Source organism: Mya arenaria, chromosome 13 (genome assembly GCF_026914265.1).
Source record: "Mya arenaria isolate MELC-2E11 chromosome 13, ASM2691426v1".
Classification (NCBI taxonomy): Eukaryota; Metazoa; Mollusca; class Bivalvia; order Myida; family Myidae; genus Mya; species Mya arenaria.
In genome coordinates this window covers 18815266-18842745 of record NC_069134.1, presented here as the reverse complement: position 1 = coordinate 18842745, position 27480 = coordinate 18815266, and the positions used below count along the sequence as shown (strand labels likewise).

Here is a 27480-nt window from a genome sequence, read left to right as displayed (position 1 = left end):
TTCCTGATTTTTTATTTCACACACACTGGCCATAATTATATATTGTTTAAAAATGCCAAAAATGTGATGCAACTGCATTAACGCTATGTTGTTTATATTTTCTGTTTCAGCCAAGAGATGGACCATTTATACTATAAGTCCCATGATCAATTCCCAGGATTCCAGGTGATCACATCACGTTGTGGCCCAGATCATTCATATTCTACATCTACCAGTAGTATTCAAACGCCACCGAAGAGATATTTAGAAAAAAGGAAAAGGGGGAGTGTAACACCTACAGGAAAGACCCCGCAACAGTTGTCCAAGAAGACTACCTTTGTAAGTTGCTTTTCCCATAAAAATAGAATTTGCATTACACATTTTGTGTAACAATGTATTTCATATTTAATATTAAACCTGCAACAAGATTGCACGGTATTTGGTACTATGGAATGGCTTCATACACTTTCTGTCACATGCCTTGGTTAAAGCTAGTTGATCAACAACATTGCCTGGACATTTTGCCTAACACAGCCTTGGCGACTACAGTCAAGATGGCTTGTACTTCATTTCACATCTGATAATGTCCTCCAACACAAGTTGAATTTTTTTTAAGTGTCATGCAGGATTCTAGGGTACATAGATTTCAGAGATATTTGTAGTTATATTTGTATCCACAAAATCTGTCTCCTCGTGTGCATTAGAGCAACTAGCTTTTCTGGAAAAGCAGGCCTAATGAACTCAACTTACAGCAGAGTTGTACGTCATTTTTATAAATAATTATCATCATGCATAATACATAGTTATCATGTTCAATCTGATTCAGGAAGAAACAAGACATGTATCCTGGACGAAGGAAGAGAAAGCCTATCTTCAAACATATTCAAAGCGTCCGCGAAATGGGGTTTCGGAGACCGCCTTCTGGAAGGACTGTGCTGAGGCAATGGGAGTTCTATTTCCCGGAAAGTCAAGAACGGGTAATACATTTTCAAGTGACACTTGTAATAATTAATGTTTTGTAAGTGGCATGCTTAATTCTGGAGCACCATTGTCTGTTTTGTTTAATGATTTTGACATGTTTGACAACATATAATACTAGAAGCTTTTCAGGCTATGAATTCCTAACCAAATTCTGCATTATTCTTTTCTGATATTGTGTTTTTATTTAAAAAAAGGGTAACTTAAATTATCTGGGGTTTTTTTACTTTCATTATTATTTTTACAGGGCATTCCTGTAAGAGTGCAGCTAGAAGACTCTGTCTTATAGATGAAATGAATGCTTCTCTGCCCACTCCGGATACGTCCAATACAGAAAAGATAAACACTGCTTCAACAGGCATACTACAGACTGCCGAAGTAGGAGTGCAAACTATATGGTCTTTTCCACATATGCAAACAAAGTAAGTAAGTTCTCTTTCTTTGAAGAGATGAAATAACCATTCTTCTCTGATTCAATGACCTTTTAATACCGCCCATTTTAGCTCACCTGAGCTCACCACGTCCGTCGTCCATTGCATGTTGTCTGTCGTTCACATTTACCATGTAAACACTCCCGAGGTCACATTTTTGCCGTAATCTTCATTAATCTTGCTCTGAACAAATATTGAAATGATATATATAGGACGAGATCGAATGAGAGTCATTGAGAGTCACTAGGTCAAATCTAAGAAAAATCTTGTTAACACTTGATGCAACATTCGTGACTACTTTTAGGAATCTTTGTCAGAAGAGCTTAGAAATATTCAATTCTGAGTCAGTTGTGGTCAAAACCTAGGTTATCTTGGCATTTTGTACATGAATTTTAAAATTTTATTGGCCATATTTGACTTTAACTTTATAAAAATTTGTTTAGCCAGTTCGGGTATTTGGTAAAATTTTGATGGATTCACATCATTAACTCGGTAGCTCAGTTGGTGGAGTGCCTGCATGGTGTGCAGGAAGTCCCGGGTTCAGGCCCTTGTCAATAACTGCTTGGGCTGTTGTTGCATATTCCAGCAGCCAATTCAGAGTGTCCTTTGACTTGTTTGAACAAGTTATATATATATATAATTAGACATTAGGAAAATTTATGTGAAAGTATGTTGGGTGTGTGCTGTTTTAACATGTCAGGTAAATGTTTGTTTTTAGGTCTGAAGTCAGTGAAGGTGAATGGTTATTCATAGAGCCAAGGAGGACTATACAAGTAAGAATGAAACCTTTTTGGATTATAACCATTTCCTCCTCATTTTACAACCACTGTTTAAATGACTAAATTCTTACTATCATGAACAGATTTTTACTACTGGGCATCGTGCTAGTGGTTTGACATGAAGACTGTAAGATATTGGGTTGAATCTAAGATTATTGAAAGTTTCTCAGATATATTGATGCTATTCTGGGATATATACTAAGTTTGCAGGAAAATATGTAGTAATACCATATTTCAGTAATTTTAAATACTAAACAGATATTGAAGTATCTCATTTGTTGCAAGCAGTTCTATTATGTGTTGTAAAATTTTCTTTGTTATTTTATTATGTTATACAGTGTTCCAGTCAGGCCGCAGAACATTTGAATCAGACAGCCCTCAAAAGACTGCGGCGATTTCCTCCTTTGAGACAGGAAGACCGAATTTCGTTAATGGAAACATTGTGTAAGCATAGTGTGTTTTTTTCAAACCTTTTCATCGTGCCGCTGTGCTGTCCTCCTTTTCCTGGTCCGCCATGCTTCCCTTCTTGTGAGCCAATCCACCAGTGCATGGCATATTTCTCATCATACTACATAAAACTTGGCCTTAATTATAATAATGTTATCAGTTAATGCTGTTTTGTGAAATGATAATGCAAGTATTTTATAAAGTTTAAAAATAATTTAACATAGTGTTTCTTTTCGGAATGAATAAATGATTTTCCTGTGCATATATCTGGTAGTATACTTATTTACAACAATATAAATGTTCATGTTAAGAAACAGTGAAAACAAGCGTTTTGTCTTTTCACTTTGGCCTTCTTTTCTTGTGATAAGGAAATGAGGCCTTTGTGAAAAACTGTGTAGTATTTCATATAGCGTGGATTAACAGTGGCTTCTGCATTAACCAACTAAGAAAAATGCATGTGTAGCAGGAATGCTATGAATTTCTATTTAATTCATTTAAACTTTATCTGATATTTTTGCAGGTTCTTGTACTGCAAGTGTAGCCGCGGAGAAAATCATGCAGTCTCCACAACGAGGGAGCATAATTCTTGAGGTTTTATACGATATCGAAAATAGTGCAAGGGAAAACTGTACAAGAAACTGTGTACTCCATGGAACAAGTTACGAGGAACTTAGCAGTTTTAGCTGGGATGATGTAATGGAAGAACTTCTTACCAAACAGCCTCTTTTGGCTGAAGTTTTGTTGGCCGTAACATTACCAACCAGTAAAATTGGACATTCTTCAGCAACCAATTCACTAGTTCCAGTAATCGGAGCAATCTATGGCATGCTCATGAAGCAGAGGTTTCATGAACTATCATTAGTGCAGAAGGTTGTGACCATCACACTTGCCAATGAACAGACTCATCAGAAAGTAAATAGTGTAAGTGTTGAAACGTTTGCGTTTTCCGTTTCTTTTTGTTTGTTGATGCATGAACTGTTTTATAGCAGAAAGTTCATTGAAACATGGTTTATGCATACATTATAACTGATTTTTTTTTCAGCCACTAGCACGGATCAATTTGTAATTTGCCATCTATTTTTGTGACCGAGGCACCATAGAATTACACCATAGATAACCAATAATCCTTATTACCATTAGTTTATGCAATGAGGAAAAAATCAGTGTGTTGAGTCTTAACCTGATACTTGGATATTCAGTGGGTGTTTAACTGTAAAGACAGGATACATGAAGTACAAAATTATTTGTTCGATTAATGGCGATATTCATTTTAATCTGATCTTCTTTCATGTGAATTTTCTGTTAAATATTTGTCTTTGCTATTTTGAGCTTGTTTGAAAAGTTTAGAGACTTTGATCACCATTGATGAGTTTCAATACTGTTGTATGTTAATAGTTTTCTTGTTTGTTAAGGTCTCAAAAATATGTTTGCTTTCTGGTCACCCGAAATAACCCAAAAATTCACTTGATATTAGAATTTTTTGGCAGTTTATCCGAAATTATATTAAAATTCAAGACTATTTGGTTTGTTTGTATGGTTTATAACCAACAACATTCAAACTAAGACTGTTTGGAAATGATGGTTATTTGAACTATTTTTATTTGCCTATTATTTTTTTTTAAATTGAAAGCATTAAATTATGAGAAATTCAATATTCTGTATCAAATTTAACTACCTTAGCTATAAGATTTTTAAGACAATTATGAAAACTATAAACTATAAAAATATAAAAAAATATGACCAACCATTGTCAGTTTGGGCACGGTGACCAAAAAAAAGACTTTTTTTAGGCCTAATATCAAGACAGTTGAAAAGTTCTTGTCTGTTGTTTAAATTTTTATTATTATATATTCTATTTCAGTGTTTTGCTCTCAGCACTATTGAAATTGTGATCTCTGACATAGTCACCATTGTCCTTTGTTATTTACTATCCAGGTTTGGATCAAGCTATTCTCATCTAATAATGATAAAACTTTGCACTGCAAGTACCCATAATGTTGAAAAAGGCATGATTTTTTTACTATTTTTGAGAGTGTTATATTGAACATCTATTCATTTGATAAAATGCAGTCATTGCTTTGATTATAAATCTTATTATGGTAATGTTTTTTTGTAGAATTATAAATTTTCAAAAATAAAGCAAGGTACTGAAGTAAATTATTTTTCTTATTTGCACACCTGAGCACAATGTGCTCAAGGTGAGCAGTTGTGATTGTATTTTGTCAGTCGTTTGTCCATTATCAATGATTGTTTCAAACCACTTCTTCTCCTTAATCGCTTGGCCAAAAGTAATGAGATTACTTATAAACCAGCAAAGTGGATAACAAATTATCTGGCTAAATGACTAAAACAATACATTTTTTATGAAATTTGTAATAAACATTGGTAAGCAAGTTTATTTGAACATCCTAGGCAGATTTTTGTATCATCTGGACTAAAATACTAATTTATATAGAAACAATGGTATGTTTTGCATTGATGTGAGATACATTATCTTCACTTCTAATAATTTTCAGGTTTATGATCGGTTGCAACCACTTGGTATTACTTTGAGCCACTCGGGATTGTTGTCCACAATGGATACAATATCTGGACATTTCAAGACTGAATTAATAGATGCAATAAAAGAAAGAAAAATTTCGAATAGTTGGCGACAATATTAACTTTCAGCTTGGTGTTGCTCATGCTAGGAAGAGTAGTGGTAAAATTCGACACATGGAACATTGTTTTGGATCCACTGCCATAGTTCAGAACATGTCTTTTGATTACCTCTCTGACCAGTCACCTCAATGTGATCTAAGGATTCTACCCGTTGCAAGTTTTCTGTTAGCAGATGATGATTGGAAGTATTTGATAGATGATATGAATCGACTCGTTGCTAGAACTCTTACAGAATTCTTTCCTTGGCTCAAGTTTGCCAAGAAAGCAGCAAATGAGGACATACTAGGAGAGCATAGTGAACTTCTTCACGAGAAGAATAAAGTAATACCACTTCCTATAATGGCCAAAAACGAGCAAAAGTATTCAGATGTTGTTGTCATTCTCGACAGTTACGAGTCACTAGTGAATTCTGTTCATATAAGTGCTGAAATGCCACCAGAGCCTGTAAATATCGGCGGAGATCAGTTGACTCGAGAACGATTCTCTGGAGCCAAACGTCTCCGTGCCGCAGCATTGACCCCAGCAGAGAGATTTGAAAACTTAAAGCTTAATTACATTTGAATTGTTTCACCTGCAAATGACTGTGCTATCTAGCTTTTACCAAATTCTTTACCATACATCAAACACTGAAATTTTCACATTGCATGCTCAAAAAATCCCTTTACAACGAAAAGATGCAGATGGCTTGGATGTCAAGAACCACTACAATGACTGCAAGGAGTTGGCCGTCTCCTTCATTAAATCTTACATAGTGGAGGCAGCATGCGAGTACTTTCAGGTAGAAGATACAAACGCTGTCCCCAATATTCAACTGCCTGATTGTACAAACATGAGCAGCGAGGACATCAACAAGTGGCTATGTGAATTAGTTAGGCCTTTAGTTGAAAGAGTCTTGCGTGACAGTAGAAATGCTCTTGATAAAATTAAACCAGTTTCAGCCGAAAACCATGATTATGGTTGTGACTCCATACATGTATATGGCAAAGTTGTTCTTGAGATTGGTCTGGTTTATCTTCAGTTGAATGATGTCATCAAAATTCCAGACAGAAATCGCCTACTGAGAACTTTGAAATACTTGTTGGTGTTTCTAAAAGGCCACAACCACAGGTCAAAGTATGCACTTGAAATTCTGCAGTTTCTTTGTCAACAGCTTGCAAAACTCAGTGAAAAGGTTGCTAATAGCAGTTTGTATGGCCTATTTGTTAACACTGGTGGGGAAAACAAATACCCATATACCAGCTGATCTCTAGATGGAGCATCTTGTAAGAGTTACAAAGAACCATCTCAAATCCATGTGTTCTAATGTATCAGAGGCATCAATGAAAAAAAGAAGCTCATCCTTTCATGGAATGAATGAAATCTCTCACAAATATGACACAGAAACGCATGTTTGTAGACGGGCTCAGAAACACAAGACACCATCTTCCTACCAAGATGAGCTTCACCTAATAACAGACTTGAGATCAGTAAGACCTTTCCACCATGTGTGTGGGCGGTGCATTCGGTCACTGAAGAACATGCCAAAGAATCCAATCACAAAACTCGATATGGATGAACTCGTTTTGTGGATTGAAAAACACAAACTCCATATGTACTACGACGTTGGGCATTTAAGTCTAATACAAATGCATGTGCAAAGCTATATTTATATATGATACACGCGATGCTCAAAGTGAACCAGTGTTATAGTCTATGTATGTAACTGTGCGTAATGAATTATGCATTGTCTACATTTAGCTTGCCAACACTCCTAGAAGCCATAATTTTGGCACAATCTTGATGAAACCTGGTCAGAATGTTACTTTGCAAATATCTAGGCCAATTTTGATTACATTTTCCAGATTGGATACGCATAAATACATTTACTATTGAACCTGTCTAAAGAGACCACCCTTGGAAAAGTGGTTATTCATATATTAATACACATATAAGAGACATGGTTTGTTTGGAATATGCTTAAATCATACATTGTACTTTAGACAAAAGAGAAATGGAGATACACTTTTAACATAATACTGTTTATATCAGCTAAATTTCATAATCAATGGAATTCATTTTTAACAAATACTTTATATAATGCTACCGAGCATTTGACTCGATTTTTTATGCAAAAATATACTTGTCCATAATTTTCACACCTGCACAGATGCATGTAAACATAAAAAGACCGCAAAGTCTGTTCAAGTCTTAGTATGAGTCAGTTTAAATGCAATTCCATAGTATTATCGAGACAAAAGCTTTAGGAGCTCAAGTTTTAATCTCCCCTGGACAACTAGGAAAATTTCACTTGCCCATCAATCAAATTACCCATGATGGCCAAATCGGGCATATGATTTCCACAACAGTGTCTAAGAATAAGGAAAATGGGTGCATATTCAGTTTATTTTATTAATAGCTGAGAAAAATCCCATTCCAAACCAAGATCAGATTGGCAGATATTACAACAAATAGTTGGCCTATCAGACAGATCAAATCCAAAATGTTCATTTATAAATTCCCTCTTGCATTTGTCTGTTTTACAATAATCCTTCATGCTTGCTTGCATGTGCTGAATACCTAGGTCACTGTTATTGTAGTACAGGATGGCATTAGCATGTGCACCACCTCTTCCGCACCGTCCAATTTCTTGAACATATGCTGAAAAAAATGTGTATAATGCCTATAATATTTAATTTTGTAATTGTTGTCTGCTTGGTCTGATGATGTTCTAAAATACAGTATAAAATAGTATTACAGACAAGAAGTTCTGTTTAGAGAATGTAGAATATGTTATATTATTATATTTCAGATGTAGTAAAGTAAAACTAACATTTCATTATAAATATAAATCATAAATATGGTGTGACATGGTCATTTGTTTTAATGTTTATGATTATATCTGAACATTTTATGCTAAATAAAGCATATTTTTTATTTATATGTTTTAATTTTGTTCACAACATTAAAGTATTAAATAAAGGGTTCAGTAAAGAGATAAATGTATTACTTTCTAATGAAGATGGCGGGCCAGCATGTATCACACGCTTGACATGCTGCAGGTCTGCTCCCATGCCAAGAGCCACTGATGCAAACACCAGTCTGATGCTGCAATGCTCTGGCGGCTTTTGAAGACTATCCAGGATCATCTGTTTCAGCTGTAAACAGAATGTGTCAAAGATTATCACAATGCCCTTAAACTTTGGCATAAATAGCCCACTAGCAACTACATTGAAAGAAGTAGTATTCAATATGTACCTGATTCAATGACTCCTGGGTACTTAAGGAATACTTTTTCATAAGTAATGCTTACAAGAATGTGACTGATACCCCAAGGTACCAAATTGATAGTGAATAATGACTATAAACGTCAAAGTTTGACGTCAAATTATATCCCTTTATTATCTTCAGAACAGAGTTATCTTTCTTTATGCACATCTACATGTCATGCTCTTCCATTTGGTAGTTTGATCAAAATCCGTCCAATCGTTTAGGAAAATTGCGCTTACAAGCTCTATGGACAGACGGATGGACAGGGTAATTCCAATATACCCCATAAACTTTAGTTCTGAGGGTAAAATTATTTACTTAGTACATGTTTGTTTTAAATGACTCTGTCCTAATGTATTTACTTAATGGATTAAGCTGATACTTGCCTTACCACTGCTGCCTTCCATTGAGGAGTGGAACATCACAACCCGTGCATTTCTGGAATCTGATCACTAACATAGAACTTGTTATTCAGGATTTCTCTGGCCAGCTGGTATCCAAAGCCTATCCACTGCATAGACTTACAGTAAATAACAGTGATTGGGAACTGGCTACCTAGATCATTGAGCTCGTGCAGTACCCTTTCAAAGATGTAATCATATGGAGTGCTTGCACAGTTTCCTCTGGCAGTAGCACTTGGTCTTTTTAGCACAATAAGTTCAATGTTTGCCTTTGTTGGCGGAGCACAAACACATTCACAATCTACGATATGTAAGTTTTTAATTAGTTCTCTTTGTCCAACACATGTCACCGTTGCTGAAAGAGCTAACACATTACAAACAAAAACAGATCTTAAGTTAGCTAGTTGTTTGTAATTAGGTCTAAAGTCGTTGCTCCATTCCAAAACGCAATGCGCCTCATCAATGACTAAGAATGTTTTTCTTTCATTCATATGTTCACATCTAAACAGCTCAATGATGCTCTTGTTATTTAAAATGTCCTCTGGATGGCAAAAAATATACTTCACTATTCCATCTTTGACGGGACCTAAATCACTTTCCGTTGAAAGACAAATAGCTGAGTCACCAAGCTTCTGGCACTCTTGCACCATGATCACGTTTAAAGGTTCCACTACTAATACTAAACAAGTTGGGTCAATGAATGGAAGACTTTCAAAGATAAGAGATTTCCCATAGCCAGTTGGGAGGCAGCAGACACAATCCTATCCAGAAAGCAGCACATTTAATGTTTTTGCTTGCAGAGGCTTTAATCAAGGAATTTCAGTTTTATAGACCTTGTTGAAGGTTTCTAAGGCCTTTGAATATTCTTGTTCCTGGAAATATAACAAAATATAATAAATAATTAAAGATCCATTTTTTTTGTATATTGACACCTAAATATTAATATTTTATCCCAAACATGACTATGTTGGGTACATTAAAAAAACTATATACCCATGTATTTCTGACCATTTGGACTTTATCTAAACAAAATTATAGTAATTATAGACATGATTTCTGGTATATATTTATTTGTAGGGGTATCATTGGATTCCATCCAACTCATAAGTGCGATATTTTGGACATACAGGTAATGATAGACATCAGGCGATGAATGTGCATTTTAGGGGCATGTCATTTTTGCAAGTATTACAAGAAGAGCAACTCACAGTTCAAATGCATATCTGTCCCTGTGCTGACAGGATGTGGTCAAAGTAACATCTAGGTTTGAGGTTGATATCTTTTTTGCTTATGAACTATAAGCACCACATGGATAGGCACTGTTAAGCCATGTCTTTCTGATGGTAAACAGGAAATGTCAGATAAACATTATTTAAAAATGTACGACAAATGCATATTTAATCAAATTACCTCATCCATTTGTTGACTTGTGATAAGTTGACTGCAAATAATTCCTAGCAATGTCTATATGAATTCTGGTTTGGAATCTGAAAGCAATTATAACTCTATTTATATTTAGAACGTAATTTAAAAATACATTATTGTTTTTTAGAAAAGGCACTGATCTGAACGTGTTTAAAGGACAAATATAACTTGTACCATGAAATAAAGGTATTAAAATCACTATAAACGTTCACAAACCTAATGTCACAATGATGTCCGAATTTATACAAAATGCATAATTGTCCGAAAACTATGCAAGTTTATCATATCTGTAAATATGCTAAAAAGATATTGCTCTAAAGCAATTTAACGTTACCTTTACATTTATAATATATTTTCAAAGACACTCAGGTTTTGCTTACCGGATGATCAATTAATTAAGAAATCCCCTTAGATTTGTTTACACATCGCGTCCGACATTGATTGGCGTGAGCCTGACTCTTTGCGTAGCAGAAAGGGGAAGGAACTCCAGACTAATCAAGTATAAGCTATGTCAAAAATAAATTAAGAAGCGTGTATTTGTTCTTTATTAAAGAACTTCTGTACGTGTATAATGATCACAAAAAATTGTTATGCATATTGTCTTTACTAACGAAAATGAAACAGTAAAGAAATCATGCAATTTTTACTAAGACTAAAATATTTTAGTTTTTTTATATTATACGTTCATTACACGTTATTACAGTAAATATTGCTATTTATACCAGGGTTTTATGTAATGTATAAAACTTGATATACTTATCATAATTCTAAATTATATAATGTTACTTTCGATTATAACATGTGTTTATGTATGAACTGTGTCAATTGTAACCCCCCAAAAAAGTATATTACATTAACTTAAGTAACCCATGAACAAAGATGTGCTCTGTTTATGGTATTTAGTAAATATATTAAAAAATAACAAACATTTAAATATGTGCTTTTTTGATTTGTCTTACAAACAACGGATATGTTTTTTTTAGCAGAATTATTATATTATTGTTTAATTATCAATGTTGCTGTGCCACTATACGATTAGTTCGTATGCACCGATAGATACTTAATCTCCACAATGCACAGTGTATACTGCACAGCGTGAAATAGCGGAACACATATTACTGCGGCCATGGTAAGTCCAGCCATCTCTGATAATCATCAAAATCTACTCGGTACAGTTTGTCTGTTTTATCTTTATAGAAAATCTTTCCATTTGAAATCCATGCTCTAGACACTTCATCCCTCTGTTTCAGCCGCACGCACATGAACACATTATAGTTTAATGCAGTTAGATCATCATAGAGGAACATTCCGCTGTCTGACATTTTCTTTTTATTTCTCATAACTTCATCACGTTTCTTGCGGGAAATCGAATGCTGACGTCACTTTTGCCGTTTCTATTCCTTCTAAGGCTATGCGCAATATCGATATCAGAATAGGATAAATGAATACCCATTCGTGTTTTCAGCTCATGCACGACAAATGTTTTATATCCAATGATTATCCGCAATTATTTTGCTAACACACTATCATATGTTTGTTCAATAAATGGCGGCGTAGTAAATTGGTTGTATTCATGCCACACTTAAAATAAAAGTGTTTTCAACATTTTTTTTGGAACATGGATGCACTTATAAAACTTCATTGATAACCGTTCATAAAATCTTTGTACTAAAAAAGAGCGAATAATAAACTATAAAAAGAATATCAGAGAACTCTTTCTCAACAAACCGGAAATAGAAAATTGACAGCTATAATTTTGCATGAGGGGCGCCCCACGGGTAGCGGCGTAAATAATACCCCTTTCAAAAAAGGGTGTAATTAAGAAAATAAATTAAAATTTTATAAAACTCGGCAAATTAGCATAAAAGAAACAGAAAAATTGTTTATTTCAGTGTAAGATCGTATTTTATTCCACTCGTGATCATAGAAAAACTATATTTTCACTCGTGGCTTTGCCACTCGTGAAAATATGTTTTTCTATGACACTCGTGAAATAAAATACGATCTTACACTGAAATAAACAAATTTCCTCTATATATTACATATGATTTTTGATTTACAATAATGTTATCGGATTGAACTGGTTAATCCAACGAGAAAACATGTTAATGCGTTGGTATCAAAGTATACGTATTGCTCTAGACAATCTTGTTAAGGGAATTATCAGACAGATTGCATTTACAGGCATTTTACATCAGAAACACTGCAGTTATATTACTGAAATACATTATTACGCAATAAACGAGGCATATCCGTGGCTTTGAAGCCATTCACACATCCCTCTTAAATGTTATTGTTGCAAAGATTAATAGACACTGAATACCATAAATGTCTGTAAGTCAATTGCAAGGACTTCTGCAGGGGATGAGCCTTATTGTAATAGTTTGGGTGTTTGTTGCTTTGATTAACTGCCAAGCATTCAAAGGAAAGAAAATATTTTGCTTTAATTACAACCAACAAAACCTTAAGGCATAAACTATTGTGTAGTTCATCATTGAGGTATCATATTGTCTCGTATTGAGGTCAAGAAAGTTTCAGGTTTAGTTTACGTAAGTATAATGTGCTAAATTATAACAAAAAGAAGCAACCTAATAAAGGTTATTTATAGATTTCAGTGTTAAATTTTAACGAGGGTCATAGAAAACATACTTTCACGAGTAGTGAAGATCACGACCTTACACCTAAATCAACAAACTTTCAAAGCAAGTTCAACACAAACGTTATCTTTAAACTAGTTAGAACTCACACTGTATAACAAATGTATTCATTAAAATTTTAGAGCAGAAAGAATTTGAAAGTTAACAAAATTCTTAACAATCGGCCCTATAAGTTCATAAGCGTATTTGGAAATTTCGCGTGGAATGAAACATGTTCATGTTTGAGTACACATGTAAACAAGTAGAATTTCATACTCAACATTTTTCTCAAAGTAACCTATCAACTAATGCATTCTTTTTTAATTCTTTTGCGCTTATTTTCTCTATAAACATTAAAATGTCATTCAGAGTTCGGATTTAGTATGCAAAACCAATGAGACAGTAACCATTTTAGACCTGTAAAAGAGATAATAATAAATTGATCCAGACGATCGACGTTTTGTATTAGAATGACATTAACCGAAACAAAGATCCGCCTCTTACTTAAGGGCGATTTGCATAATAGCCGAGAGAAAAACAGATTATGTACGTAGATATTGACAAAAGGGCAATTTCCTGTATTTAAATTTGAAAGTTGTGACAGGTCTGCTACCAAGTGCTTAGGCGTTTCTTTGTTATTAGTGTTGTACTTACACATTAGAGCACATTTTGATGTCGGTGTGCAAGTAAAGGTTTTCCCATCATGAGGTGCGCCTAATGTATACTTCATCAACTGTTGAGTTCGCGGGATGCATTAATGTGTGGGTATTTAAAACGTTGCTTGTAATACCACAGACTAAAACACTTAAACACATACCTAAACGGGGATACAAGTCCATAACTTAAGATAAAGATTTGCTTATGGCCTGCATATCTTGAACAAAAACACAGTATTACTTCCTTTCGTGCGGGACATCAACCAATCATGGTCTGCAAGTTTTATCAAATGTGTTATGAAGAGTTTAATGGCTCGAAATTCTGCGCTGCCTTTTAAATTTAACGAATTTATGTGTTCAATCAATTGAAAGGCAATTTCCTTTACTCCATGCGATATTATTAATGAAAAACATTAACAGAATATCAAGTTCTTTACAGTATAGATACGAATTATAGTACTGCATAAGTGTCTATATTTTAATAAAAATATGTCATGGTTTTTTTTTTGCCCTTTTCCCTGTGTCTCTTATATGGTTTATTCTCTCGTTTATTGTCTGGTATGACCTTGCGGAAGTCGTGTTTCTCTCGTTTATACTCTGTTATGACCTTGCAGACGTCGTGTTTCTCTCGTTTATTGTCTGTTATGACCGTGTGGACGTCGTGTTTCTCTCGTTTATTCTCTGTTATGACCTTGCAGACGTCGTGTTTCTCTCGTTTATTGTCTGTTATGACCTTGCGGACGTCGTGTTTCTCTCGTTTATTGTCTGTTATGACCTTGCGGACGTCGTGTTTCTCTCGTTTATTGTCTGTTATGACCTTGCGGACGTCGTGTTTCTCTCGTTTATTGTCTGTTAGGATCTGGGTTATGAGGATCGGGCTTGTCTCTGTATGTTCTATTATATTATGAAATGTTACATTTGCAAATTTAATGGTACATATATTCATTTGAATTAACAAGCCTAACCTTATACGTACGTAGGATATTCTCGTTAAGATTGTCTTATGCCATTGCATTTAAATTCCCCTTCTGAATCATAGATATTATAGATAGGTCTGTCATGCGTATCTCGAACAGAATAATAACCAGAGTGATGTAACTTCAAATAAACGTTAAACAGATCTGTTTTTGTTAGTTTGGCTGCACCAGTAAGGGCATTTCTTAAGGCATGTGTAACGCAAGTGATTCCAACCACGTATGCAGATATGGTGCAGTGGAAAAAGTCCTACTTGTGTATCTGTCGGCCAGACCAGCTGAGGTGCATTAGTAACGGCATGCTGCGTATCCGTTGGTACTTTTGTGGCTGACTCTCGGGCGCCTGGGGTTGTGAGTCGAAACAAGCTGTTAAGGTCACCGCACGGTCCCCGTCGAATATGCGACTGCTACACATGATTGTATAACTGAAATACCCTAATATTACATTAACAATGAATAATTTGTACTTGATGTCTCCATGAATATACAATAAAAATGCGCAATTCATTTGAAGAAAAGAATAATGTTTAAGGATGTCATTCGAATATAATATAAACAAACAAAAATAACTAGAATATCTCATTTAAATTACAAAGCGAAACGGCCTTCAAAACATATGTTTTGCATCCTCAAGTTATCACATTGGATGCTTATTTTGTGAGAAAACAAAGCTATTATTTATTTTCATATAATCTCAAAGGTCTTGTCTTGTGAATCAGGTGTTTTTGTTACAATGCAGTTTTTGTAAAAATTTCAGAAAAGACGAAAGTTTTATCTATTATACTTATGTTTGTGTTCTGTAATTTACAGTCCAACAAGCGTTTATCAAATGATGATGAACAAAACTGAAACGTTCAGTAATGAACGCAGTTATTTATAAGCAATCATATCTAGTTATTTCGCGTGACATGATTCCCCACCACAGTTTATGAGTTATACAAAATGGATATAAGCGTTAATAAAAATGCGTACTTACTTATAGCATCCAACAACATCTATAAAGTACTAAATTATGTACTGAATTTGTATTTTTATGTTACAATAATGTTTGTAAATGAAAGTTCGTTTAAGACACGATGATAAGAATATGTCGAAGTTAACGTCATTGGATTTTGTTGCCTTTATAACGTTTATACATGCAAGTAAGGAATACCCAGAACACGATCTAACCAGGTTTGATTTAATTCAACACGCATGTTTTGTATTTGCCACCCCCAAAAAAAAACATTTTGACAGGCAAGAAAACCTGAGGTTCATGTCTGTAACTGTAACAGCAACTTACATAGATATAATCGTTTCCATAAACGAGAATAACAATGGTAAACATTTACTAACAATACCATTAATACGTTTACGTGTCTGAAGACGGAGTCAGCAAACTCTTTTTATAGATAATGTGTGCCCACTCAGAACCCGTTGACCATATTGTACGAATGGTCTCATAGGTAATCGTTTGAAAGAAAAGATTAGCTAATATATGTCGCTTTTTATCGAACAATTTAGCAAAAGACTATTTTGTGTGTGTGAAACAAGAAAAGAACTAACAACATAGTCAAGGACTAAAACAATGGTATAACATATTTGTAAATTGTCAATCTAAGCTTGCTTTTATAAAAATGTATACTGTTATATCATAAATAATTGGATTTCTATGTTATTGTAGGGGCGTAAATTATTATCGGTGCAGTAGGAAACCCTATGAAGGCCTGATTAGTAGTATTACATTTTATGCAATATGTTTATGTATGCAAAATGTTTACTGTTAACATTTAGCTATTTCAGTCACTAGTTATACAATGGAATCGAGTTTACAGGGTCAAGACAAAGCAATCGTTTTTAGGTTGGTAAGTACTAAAGGTTTTGATTTAGGTCAACGTACATAGTGAAGCACTGAGCGTTCATTTGATCTCAAATGGCTTCATCTAGGTATTATATCTGCAGTGTTTGTTCCGTGGTAAATTGATTAAAGACCACATCAACATGCTCAGTACATGCAATATATAACGTATGTTTTCCTTTGAAAACAATTCTGCTGATGAGTCAGTCGGTAGTCACACAAGTTGTATGGGTTATTTCCTTTTGACTTCTACAAATATTATCCAGCATGTTGTCGTCGTATATCATCAACTGGTTGATGTTTTGTGACCCATCTGCGCACTTATGTCTAGCCCTATTAAATGTTTTGATATTTGATCAGATTTTGAATGACATATTGCTTTGAATATACTGTATCCGGTTTCTGGCAGATATCAAGGAATGTAGCACAATGCACTTCGAGGGCAAATAAATACCTTTGTTACGTTTTGCAGTACTGAAAGTGATAAATACATTCATAGTTTGTCTCAAGAATGTTTACTTTCAATTATCAACTGGTACCGACTACTCTTGAAATTATAGTTAATATATTACACTGTCTGACACATTGCACCTCTAGGCATCATGCATAAGGAATACTGCAGTTTTATAAACGAAATGCCATACAACGTTATTAACAATGCATACCCGTGGCATCCATTCTTATTGAATGTAAATATAGCTAGCATGTATGGCTATTATCGTTTACTTTGTGTCACCATAACGATTGAAGACGCTGCAGATACATTTCGAGAACAAAAGCTCTGCAATCTTTCTATTATAGCTTTGCTTGTCTGTTTTTATAGTGGATTGACAAACATACACAAATGAAGAAAACCTGTATAAACTACAAAAGGCGTAGGACAAAATAATTCAAAATTCTTATCCTTATAATTTCTTACTGCCTTGTGTTCAGACCAAGCAAGTACGAGTTGTAAGCTTTTAAAATATGTTCAATGGATTCCACTGTGGTAAAACCACTATTTACTGATAAAGTAATTTTGGCCCTTGTGATCTGACTTTAAGCAGTTTTAAATCAAGCGCAGGACATAGACCGCTTAACAATGAGAAATAGTAAGTGTTAGGCAAAGAAGGATTTATAATGTAAAACCTCCCTTACAAATGGCAGGTATAACGGTCTTTAACTGTCGCGTTGTCATTCTGGAAACAATTGAAATTGCTCTGTAAGTAGCCAAACAATATACTTTTCCTACATGTTTCGAATATTAGCACTGACAAGTCATCTCGTAAACGTTGTCGGATACACTGGTGATTGTACAAAAACGCAGTTGTCATCTGTTATGCCATCATCTTAAAAATGAGCTTTCTGTGGAAAAGGAATCTGGCAAATTAGATACAAATCTTGAAACTAAACGATTTATTACATGTTTATTTAAACTGAGTATTTATCGTGCATTAAATCTACATAAAGTCTTAAGACCGATGATAAACACATTAACAGGCACAGTAAATATTGATTACATACGAACGTATTAAAATATATGCCCAAATAAATTCCATGGTGAAAGAGCAAAGCATGTATTAGAAAAATATAAATTTGTTTCTCCATAGATAACATATCATGTAAAACAAATATGATTACCTTTTAATAGTAAACGCGGTGATGGTTAAAATGCTGGTGTTGTAGACATTTCGGCCATCGTGGTCCTTGTGACACAGAACACCATGCCAAATAGCCAAGGGTAAGTTGACCATATGGAGTAGGTCTCTGGTGGAAGACCAATGATAAGGAGTACCAAGTCGGCTACTGCAAAGTTGAATGGGTAGAAGTTTGTAGCAGTATGCATGTATGTGTTTTTGGCAATAACTAAGCAGGTACAAATATATCCAAAATATGAGGCAATATACGCAAGTTATAGCCACTAAGGCCTAGACATGACCTCGTCTCAGGCCCAGCGCCTCTTCCAGGTAATTACAAACATCGCGATCTTTTTGAGACACGTTTATTTTGATAAAATCCTGGACAAATATCCAAAGTCGTCCTTCGTTAATTTGCGTAAACTTCCATTTCGCAACTGTTTTATAATTCATCAAGTTCCTCATAATCAATGTTGTAAAATGTATCGGTATAAGCTACTGTAGAGACATTCATTTTATTTCCCAACGTGGAAATGTATTTTGATTTGTATTAAGCTAGTTCACGTTTTCCTCATGATAAGACTCCTACTGTGTTTCAATGTCTATACATTTGTGTTTATCTATTATTAAAATCACTAACTCACTCTTAGATTGGACTTGAAACAAACAACGAAATTGCAATGCAATGCACTTGCTCATATCATCCAAAACAAATCATCATATACTATATAAATTATAAGCCTACACAACCAATAAGATGGCCTGATTTATTTGATTCAAGGCACAAATTAACGTTAGTTCAGTTCTTGGCGTGACTCCCGCATCTAAATTGGCTTATTTTCCCTGCAACTTGCATGCGCGTTTGTTCTCAACCTTTTGAAGTTAAGTCCGTAACGAGGAGCGACGCATTTGATTTTCTATCAAACATAGAAAATAAATAGTGCGTCTTGTACAAAATGATTCATCGGTATCTTTTTAAACAAAAACAATCAAACATTTAGCCACTGATAAAGTTTCAAAATGTCAATGTTAAATAAATGCTTATGTCATAAAGCGCGATAAAGAGACGGTGTTAACTTCTAATATTCTTTCGCAAGAGATACATTGCTCTTTTTATTGCATTTTCCAAGCGGCAAAATATCCGCGTTTCGAGATATTTTTGGGCGGAGCAATAAAACAGGAAAACGCCTTGACATGTGCCCATTGACTCATTATAACTATTGTAACCGCATAACTCTAATCAAATGTCGACCTGAAAACTCGTTTTTCGATGACAATTTTCGATGTAACCGATGTAACCGGTTGTAACCAATGTAACCGCGTAACCCGATATTTGAGATAGAAAAAACAACACTTTTTCAAACTTTCAAAAGCTTTGCTGTAACTCATTGTTACTTAAACTTCAGGCTTAAACTAGCTAATGCCGCAACTTTACACGTATTCAAAAATGTATCAATTATAACTAAATAAAAAAAATAACCTCATCAGAGTCAGCATCAACTTGTTGAAGTGATTTTATGAGCGTTACCTTTCAGTCACAGCTCATTTTACAAACGCAATTAAAACGATTGCTGAAGAATCCTTTTACCCATGTAAAAAAACTTTTCCCCTATTTTCGCAAATGATGTTAACCATAACAGATTCCGAATGATTACTTTTGGATGAATCTATTCCTCGGTTTACGTATTTGTTTTTCTGACGCTGTTAAGTTAATGATTCATCGGTATCTTTTAAACACAAAAACAATCAAACATTTAACCACTGATAAAGTATCAAATAGCTACAGTTAAATAAATGTTTATGCCATAAAGCGCGGTAAAGAGACGGTGTTTACTTCTCATATTATTCCGCAAGAGATGCTCTCTTTATTACATTTTCCAAGCGGCAAAACTTCCGCGTTTGAGAGATTTTTGAGCGGAGCAATAAAACAGGAAACGCAATGACATAAGCCCATTGAGCAATATTGACGTACAAGTTGATGTAAACAAGACTAACGGTGTTTTGTATGATTGCTTAAATTGTTTGAGCTGCAAGTAAAGTATTCTAGTATTGCCAAAGCTTTGTTATACACAATGTGCTACTCTATTAACAAGCAAAGATCATAATTTCTTTGCAACCTTTTTTTACTATTTAAATAATCTTCTAATACAAAAGCTATTATTCGTTGTAAAAAGCAAGACAAAGAATTTGAAGGACTTAACAGATGTCACATACACGCCACGATCGATCAAACAGGTTTGATGTAACAATAATAACAGTCTCGTTTGTGGTAACAAATCAATGTTATCAGGCCAAAGTAACAACAACATTGTGTTGATCTCGTTAAATGCCTGTTCCAATAATCAACAACATTGTTAATGTTTTGGCTGTACCTTTAGGGCAGATAGCTACAAAGCGGAAATTAGTACCAAGTGATACACAAGTTTTGTTCTATTTTTTTTAACGTTATAACATATGGCGCGGAATCAAAGGATGGGTATACCATTACGGTAACTGGTGTTTCCAGGTATTTGGGCAACAATGACAGATTTGTATAATTTTCAATTCGTGTTTAATTCCGTGTTTATCGATTCTGACGTTGGAGTCAGTTGATTTATTTTGTTTAAAGTGAAATTGTGCATTTACTTCGATAATTATTTTCTTTAATCGATGTGCCGTCTGTGCATACTCTGGATACCCTTGACGGTGGAGGGTGCGGTCAACTCATGACAATTGGTGCTTACATCATGCACCTGAATTCATAATAGATGTGTAAAGCGACCGAATCTCGAATCGTGTATTACTCCCATAAAGACTGCATTCATGAAACTTGGTATATGGTAAGAGGGCCATTATTGAATAATGTCATTTTATTTTATTCTGGCAAATAATTTGCTTGCTATGACAAAAGTAATATTGTAATTTCCTTCCGCCCATCAGGAAAAAGGGATCATGCGATAACTCAAGAAGTATGCAAGATAAGTTTATGAACTTTTGTATACCATTTTTGTATTTGTTAATATTGTTAGTACAGCAACAGCACCGGTATACTATTGAGAAATGAAATATGCTTATAGTTTATAACAGTCAATTAAAAAAGAAAATAGATATTCATCGTATATATAAAAACTTAAATGTCAGGAAATCGGTGTACATGTATATTCTAGGGTAAGAAATAATTATATGCCTAACTTTTGCAGTCACCGACACTTATCTGATGAAGCGAGCGACTGGTTGATTGAACATTCACGTAACATATAACTAAAAAACATTTTCCTTTAAGAGTGTTAATTTAACAGTCAAAACAATTGAAATCTCAAGAAACAATTTGCATTTTGAATTATGAGTCAGAAAAATGACGTCAAAGCATTGAAAACATGATTTATTCATGTGAACACGGTGAAAAATCGAAAATCATAATGAGTAGCATTGAATTAACGAACTTTACAATAGCTGTAAGTACATACTGTTTATAAAGCAAAATACAATTGTCAAAATATCATTTATGTTCCTCGCCAGCTTTTATTTTTAGTTCTTAATTGTATGAAACCGTTTTTCAGTTTGAATGAGATCAAATTGTTTTGAAAATTCTTGCTAATGTTGTTATTAAGTCATATGATTTGAAATAATAAATTGACAGATTTTACCCATATTCAGGTTGTTTGACTCTTGCGATTTGCAGAAGATGAGCACCGTTTTTACTTTAAGGCGGCCACTATTCTCACTTCCCGCGAAGATGCTTCCGGCAAGAAGGAAATATAGCATAAATTTGTGCAGATTCCGTCCCGTTGGCTCCAGACAATGGACGGGTTGTTTGACCTTTAGAATCTGCTGTCTTAATATTACAATAATACTAATAATGAGCATAATAACAAAATTTGCAAATCTAAATTAGGAACGTTCTGGTCATTGGTTGTCTGAGATAACAAATTTATATTTCATTGTTACGGTTCTAGAATAACACTCGACATATTTTTTCAGCATTTTAAAGATTTGTTGCCAACATCCATGTCCTATAGCAATAACATTTCACCTAAGTTCACCAATCAAAGATGAGTCAATTGGTCGCGTATATACCGCAAACTTTTGAGGGAAATTCATGTAAAATCATAGCCTGTATTGTCAGAAAAATATTTATAAATACCTCAATAAAAGCTTACTTCTGATAATGGAAAGCTATCATTGACTTTATTTTCTATCACACCGGATAGGCCTTTCCGGTAAATTTAGCCTTGCTGGAAAACTCCATCTGGCATCCCCCCATGCCAGATGATTCACGCGCTGTGACGTAATACTTTCTATTTCTTTTATTATACACTTTATGTAATCATAATGATGAGATTTCAATAGATGAGTTCCATTAACTTTACAAATATATACCTAAAAATCAAAACAAAATAACCCTTAAAAGACTTGATATCGAAGAAACTTATTGACATATGCAGTGAATACAGATTATTGCGCGCCATGACGTCAGTTAACATCATCGCACGCGCTTTTGGGTGAAATGTACAAAAATGCGCTTTTTTATGTATTTTCTTCACAAAAAATGTGAAAAAGGTATGCTAGAAAAAATATTTATCATGTGTGTCCGTTCCGAATTGAAATATCCGACCCTTGGGCACGCTGCGACCCTCGGGTCGGATTTTTCTATCCAGAACGAAAACACATGAACGGAATTATTAGTACAAACATATGCTAAACCCACTACTTACGTGATTGAAAGTATACAAAACTCATGATCGATGTGTATACTTTAAACAAATTGGGTAAAGTAACTATCATATGTATATCGGTACACGTTTAAGAAGCGTTTCCTGACATATCCATAAGGTTGTCTCACACGTGTTTATCTTGCGACAAATATATATTTTCACAAACTTAAACACACTTTATTGCATAGTCGTACTCTATCGAAAGTTGTTAAGCAGTCTGAATGCACACTAAGCCATTGTTGACTTGGGAGTATGAGGTGAGTGTCACAGTCTGACAGCATATTTAACCTAGAGATGCTTTGAATTGTGAGGCGAGTGTAACAGTCTGACTGAACACTTAGGCATGGGTGACTTGGAAATCGGAGGCGAGTGCGCTTTTGGCCATATATGTTTACAATTCTTACAGTCCTACCATGCAATGATCACATGTTTGTTAATGCCGATTAACTGTAAACTAAAACATTTAATAATATGAAAAACTAAAAAAAAACTCAATAACAACAATTCTTAATAAGTTCCAACAAGGTTCAACCATGAACTATGCAAAACAGATCGAGAACTTAACAATAATGCCAAAAGGACACACAACAATGGTCTATAACGACAATCAAACGGACAAACTACCTTATAAACACCACTTACAAAATTTATATACCACAAACAGACCACCACTCATCAAAATAGTTTACTCAATAACTGATTGGATTTACCACCTTGGCACGAGCAGTGAAACACGCGTTCACTGGAACACGCATCAATTGGGGTGGAGGGGTGGGGGGCTTAAACAAGTTCGTATTGCCAAAACTTCACACTCGTTCCAACATTTTCAATAATTATTAAAGTAAAAATATACGACTCATCAGAGACAGCATCAACTTGTTGTAAAAGTGATTTTATGAACGTTACCCTACAGTCACAGCAACTTTGACAAACGCAGTTCAAACGATTGTTGCAGAATTATTTTACCCATGTAAAAAACCTTGCCACATTTTCTCAAATGATCTTAACCATAACAGACTTTACTTTGTCAGCATAAAAATAGTTTATTGTCAGTTTCGTAAATATAACTTCTTTTAAATGTCTCAAAGTCTTCAAAATTAGAATATAAATCAAAATGAACCAAAAAAAAATAGTTTACTTAGCTTGATCCTGTTATATTGGACTTAAAATAGTTGAGAATTTGGGGTCTGGTATTTAAGCAGGTCTTACTTTTGTTAGATCGTGTACACTTCAGTCAACTTTTACTTAACCGTTTATTATTAATTGTTCAATTCCCTATAGACATTACCACGTCATTTGGGTTTTAATATTTTAAGAATGACGGGACACCCTATTGTATTTGAAACATACGCAAAATAGAAAACGGTGTATAATGTTTCAAAATGTATACTGTCATATTACATCTGGTACAAGAACACTTCCGTTTAAAAATCAGTAAAAAAATCTGAATGATTAATTTTGGCTTGATATATTCCTCGGTTTACGTATGTTTTATTTGGGCACTGTTATGGCTCTGATGTTCTATTACAGGAATATAAATAAGAAATATTTGCATTTTGGATCATGATATCAGACTACATATGACATTGCTTGGACATGAATAGCAGCTATAGAATACAAAGTGGTCAATGCTCGCTTAAACGAGGTCATCCAGCATTTGAATGACCAATTATTACAATAAGTCGGTTCAAAATATAGACGATTTGGTCATTGATTCTTTTGTCAAATGTTAACTTTTCAAGAACACATTTGCACTTGATATCCTTTGCCACATTATTTAAATATATTCGTATACAAACATTAAGTCGATACAATGTGGACGTAGGTTACATGGCGGTTCAATAATGTTACGTTAAGAGAACATGCTCTATCAATTACACATACACCAATGCTATAGTATAGGAGGGTTGTGTAATATTAACAATTTTAAAACTCTCCGATCTATACCGAAGTTTTGTTCATGCCACTTACAGTCACTTATTACATCAACATTATTATTATGTCATCGAAATACAAATGGAAATTAACATGTCGTGTTTTACTTTGACAGAAACATTAAACTACATATACACTTATGTTATACAAAGACTGGAAAAAACAGTAACAGGCCATTATTGCACGTGTGGTTAACAACGTGTTTCCATGTACATGTATATACTGAAACATTGTACATTGTACATTGTATTATGATAGAATGGTTAAAGAATGGAGAGCAGTGTTGCTTTTAAACACATGTGATGTTGTTGTTGTTTTTTTGGTTGGTAAGTTTTCAAGTTTAACTCTGATGAATAACATAGACTCAATCTTCGATTCTGCCTAATCACTCTGGCATTTATTTAAGTTGTCAGTGTGCTGCATTATCTATGGTTATGTGTATGTACACGTACAGAATTGGCATTATCTCTTATTGTAAAATACTGAATTTGATTTATGTTATAGAAATCGTTTCTTTTCACGAGAGCCTTGAAACGCTGCATGGTTTGCCAATTGAAACACTTTTCTTTAATGAAATAGATTCCATCACTTAAATTACAACTGTTTTACTATTAGTGTTGGTTCATGTTGCGACTTATATTATGATGCGAGCCTTGAATTATAATCAATATAATGCTTTAAATATGAATTAATTATAAAACGTTCGATATGCAGTAAGATGATATAGTTTTCCGGGCTGAAGTTTCCATCGTGTTTTCATATCCAGCCTCAGAACGTCACGTAAAACCATCATATTGAGCGGTGCAATTTCATTCACATTTTTAATAGCGGCCAATATTGAATTTTTTTAAACACAGAACGGCATTATCGTTATGTAATTAGCAATTTGTTCATCATGAAGCTTTCATCACTACATCATGTTAAGTTCACTGTTTCTTTTCTCAGAGTTGTTAATAAGCAAATAGCTGTACATGTTGTTTGATGACTAGGCCAAGAAGAACTACTTGTTGATTGACAAAATCAAGCATGATGTTAGTATAGCCAAATTGTTCAATCCACTGAAAACTTTACGATATACTAACATTAAAAACGTTTAACCAAGTGATTGTCTTACAAACTGCAAGTTAAGGACTATGATAAATTTAATATTTTTATGCAAAGCCACCGAATGTTGAAAATGAAAAATTAAAAAATAAATGGAAGAAATAAACAGAAAGATAATTGCGAAAGTGTATACATCCACGACGTTGAGTTGGGTTTGAGGAATCCATTAGTTTTTCATGGACAAATGAATAAGCAAATCATTGTGTTGTGATTTGATCGTGATATTTTTTTTTATTTTTTTTTAGCTGTTTTTTTAAATGCACATCTACACGAACTTAAGGATACACTGATAGGTAAGTGCTATTTGAAAGTTTAATAACATGATCGGCAAATGCACCCAATTTGTTTAGAGCTATAGGATTATTTAATTACAACAATCCCCGATATTTCAATATGTTTGGATGCATAATTAATGTACTTTAACCGTTGTTCATTAAAGTAGCTATAGACAAGGAGGTAGTGAAAACGATCTCACAATTTCTTTTGTCACATAAAGTACAATATCTTTATTCATAAGGGGTATTTTACCAGCGTCCTATTTCAATGGGAAATTTTATGTTCATTGTTCTTAGTCTACAAAAGGATATGGATTGTTTTGATGGGTTGAATTTAAAGTAAGGCTCAAACAGCATATGCTCCTTGATGACACGGTAATTTTTCCCTTTTTTTGATATTGACAATGTAACCATGTTTGAAAAAAATAGTCCAATTAAACTTGTTAAATAATTTTGTTTAAGTTCTTGTAACGTATTACGTGCTAACTTTTATACATAATATGAGTTTGCCTAAGCTGTTAAGTATGTACTTCTATACAAAACATTAATCTTGGTCAAACACAATATGGCACTTCAATTACGGCCAGAACCATAAATCCATTTCCATTAAGTGTAATGCAATTTTATTTCAAATAATTCAGTTTACTAGATTTCTCTCTTTTTCTTTTGTAAACACACAATACTTTACTTCTTACCCACTGCTGTTATTGTACACTCCATCTAAAATTGAACCACAATCAGACATAGACCCGGTAGCATGGTAATTTTATTGATATTTAGAATGATTACCACAACAAACGAGAAAGAACAACGAACTAATGAAATAATTCGCTTATTTCTCATAAACGAAAGTTGGTAGCTCCGACGGGGTTTCCAAATTTACACTTAGAATATTCATAAATATATTTAACGAGGTGGCTGATGTTAAGTTTTGTTGTAATAAACTAAATTGCTCGGTAATATTGAGCTAATGGATCCTTTCTTCTTACTTAATAAATGAATTCCTGCTATCATATGCTGAGCTCGTGAAGTTAATGATTTGTTATATTCTTCATCTGTTTATCACCAATACGGAGAAAAGGCAATTCGGTTGCTACGGCGAGCTTTTGAATTAATCGCAATCCTATTGTTATATTAAAACTTAAAACAGATGTTTTTATATGACAATTTGTTTTTTTTTACGTTAGCGCCTCAGTTACTTATTATTTTTTGTTAAATCATTCTCTTGCTGAAATGGAATTAAGCCGGTCAGAAAATCACGACCGGTTTGTGTTGTTCGCTTCTGTTTTGTCTTTACTTAAATTTATTCGCCATATAGAACATCGGTGGTACTTTACAGATTAACGCATCATCTTTAACATCATGCGACCATGATGTGACTTCGAAACACAATCACAGATCATAGG

The 27480-nt window shown here is 34.0% G+C and overlaps 2 pseudogenes; one reads left to right on the top strand and one right to left on the bottom strand.

The window, feature by feature from the left end:
- Positions 1–1304: 1304 nt before the first annotated feature.
- Positions 1305–6930, top strand: LOC128215091 (uncharacterized; annotated as a pseudogene).
- Positions 6931–7655: 725 nt separating this feature from the next.
- LOC128215090 (uncharacterized) lies at positions 7656–15028 on the bottom strand (annotated as a pseudogene).
- Between the last annotated feature and the right edge of the window lie 12452 nt (positions 15029–27480).